A 3,012-nucleotide genomic window follows, 5' to 3' on the forward strand; every position below is an offset into this window, starting at 1 on the left:
TAATGACAAAGTGAAAACATGTTTTTAGAAATTTCTAAAAATTCATTGAAGATGAAATACAGAAATATCGAATTTACACAAGTATTCAGGCCCCTGAGTTAATACTTTGTAGAAGCACCTTTGGCAGTGATTATAGCTTCGAGTCTTCTTGGGTATGTCTGCATCAGCTTTACACATCTGGATTTGGGGATTTTTTTTCCCATTCTTCCTTGATGACACAACTGGACTTTGTTCAGCATGCAGAGAGGTGGTTTGGCAGTGCGAGCTGCATTCGAGATTTGTGCGAGTGGACTCTGCTCGACTCGACACGCAGTGAGGTGGTTCAGAGAATCGGGCTGCGTTTCGCCCTTGGGCCTGTGGACTCGGCTCGGTTTTTCTTCTTGGGTGGCCCTGCATGTCAGGGAACTGGTGGACTGAGAGTGTGAGGCTTGGCATTTGGCAGAGCTTCTGAATAAGGAGCATTGCGTGAGACGGAGACAAGGAAGAGCACGAGGGAGTCGAGTGTCGAACTGAATAGCGGGAATTTTGTGTGAAAAACATTTACTGTGTTTACTTTGAAAAGTATGAAATGTTTTTTGGGGTTTTTTAACTTTGGTGAGGGAGTAGTGAGTTGGTTGGAGGAGAGTAGAGTGTTGAGGGTAAAAATGGGAACAAGGGGGAGGTGAGCGGCGAAAGAGGTGTGTGTGTGTGTGTGTGTGTGTGTGTGTGTGTGTGTGTGTGTGTGTGTGTGTGTGTGTGTGTGTGTGTGTGTGTGTGTGTGTGTGTGTGTGTGTGTGTGTCATTGATTGGTATATATATATATATATATATATATATATATATATATATATATATATATATATATATATATATATATATATATATATATATATATATACGGGTTTCAGAATGTGGAATGTAGTCCTCCCAGGGCGGTATCAAAGTATCCACCTTCATTTCCGTAAGGGGTCACGATTCATGGACCAAACTGTGAAGTTTTCTATTCTCAAAGTTTTGTGCCGAGGGCTCTCTTCAGGATCATTACTGAACCCCGGACAGTATCCAACTGTAGTTAATTTGTAATATAACTCCCAGGGATGGTTTTTAGCTCACCTGTAAAGTAGTTCCGGGTAGCTTATGGGATGGCATGTCGTCCGTCCATCAACAAATACTTGCAACTTCTCAGAAACTACACATACGATTTCAATGAAATTTGACCACAACCTTCATCACCCATGATGGCATTAAAAACTAGAGGGGGAGCACGCGGTAGAGTGCAAAACCTCCGCCGCCAATACTGCTAGGTCACTCAAGTGAACCTGATATCCTATTCATTCAATTTGACGTCAACAGTGCTCACAGAGTTATAGTTTGCAACTTTCCCTTTCACTTTTAACTTTTACATACTCAATTCATTCGTCATAACGAGATTCCTTGAGACAGAAATTGATTTTACATGGGCATATCCACCTGAAGTTCCAAAATCAGCCGCAATTATAATTTTGGCATGTTTTTTGTTGGAAATCACTTATAACATGCAGAAATGCAAAAAAAAAAAAAAAATCGAAATTTTGTTGAAAAAATAGTTGCAAAATTTTTTTTTCCTCTAACTTTTTTTTGGGGGGAGTATCTCTGCATATTTTTGGGGGGGTATTTTTGGGGTTGGTTGGAAATCACTTAAAACATGTAGAAATGCCAAATAAACAAAATTCAAATATTTTTTTCAAAATGGCCGCCATAGCGGCCATATTGGATTTTGGACCAAGTCCAAAATCTAATGGCATGATCCTTGGACCATATCTAATCCTCCCACCAAGTTTCGTCGAAATCCGTCAAGGAGTTTTTCCGTAATACTGTTCACAAACAAACAAACAAACAAGCAGTCATATACTGGTACTTACGAAATCGTCAACTTGACCTCTGACCTTGTCTAATAAAAGCTGTCTCCAGAGAAGGTAGCGACACAAACCAGAAGTTTCTACGATGATTCTGTATCAAACCATCAAAAATCGAATGTTTTGGATGTTTGACCTCACAGTGACATTGACCTTTGACCGATTTTGACCAAAATCTAATCAGTGCTAGCCACCACCCTCCTGAATCACGTGGTGTAATTTGACATTGGAAGCTTCTTCCATTCTCGAGTTATCATTTTTTGGATGTTTGACCTCACTGTGACCTTGACCTTTGACCGATTTTGACCAAAATCTAATCAGCACAAGCCATCAGCCTCCAGAATCACGTGGTGTAATTTGACATTGGTAGCTTCTTCCGTTCTCGAGTTATCTGTACCAAACCATCAAAAAGCGAATATTTGACCTCACCGTGACCTTGACCTTTGATCGATTTTGACGAAAATCTAATCAGCACTAGCCATCACCGTCCTTAATCACGTGGTGTAATTTGACATTGGAAGCTTCTTCCATTCTCGAGTTATCATTTTTTGGATGTTTGACCTCACTGTGACCTTGACCTTTGACCGATTTTGACCAAAATCTAATCAGTGCTAGCCACCACCCTCCTGAATCACGTGGTGTAATTTGACATTGGAAGCTTCTTCCATTCTCGAGTTATCATTTTTTGGATGTTTGACCTCACTGTGACCTTGACCTTTGACCGATTTTGACCAAAATCTAATCAGCACAAGCCATCAGCCTCCAGAATCACGTGGTGTAATTTGACATTGGTAGCTTCTTCCGTTCTCGAGTTATCTGTACCAAACCATCAAAAAGCGAATATTTGACCTCACCGTGACCTTGACCTTTGATCGATTTTGACGAAAATCTAATCAGCACTAGCATTCAGCCTCCTGAATCACGTGGTGTAATTTGACATTGGTAGCTTCTTCCATTCTCGAGTTATTGTGCCGACAAACAAACAAACAAACAAACAGAAACGGAAGGCAACAATTTCCTTACGAAATCTTTAGATTTCGTAAGTAACAAGCAGTTATAGACTGGCACTTACGAAATCGTCAACTTGACCTCTGACCTTGTCTAATAAAAGCATGAATCAGTCAGAAGCCCAAGGGGA

Source organism: Eptatretus burgeri, chromosome 11, assembly GCF_056783735.1.
Source record: "Eptatretus burgeri isolate ZD-2024b chromosome 11, Ebu_testis_v1, whole genome shotgun sequence".
NCBI lineage: Eukaryota > Metazoa > Chordata > Myxini > Myxiniformes > Myxinidae > Eptatretus > Eptatretus burgeri.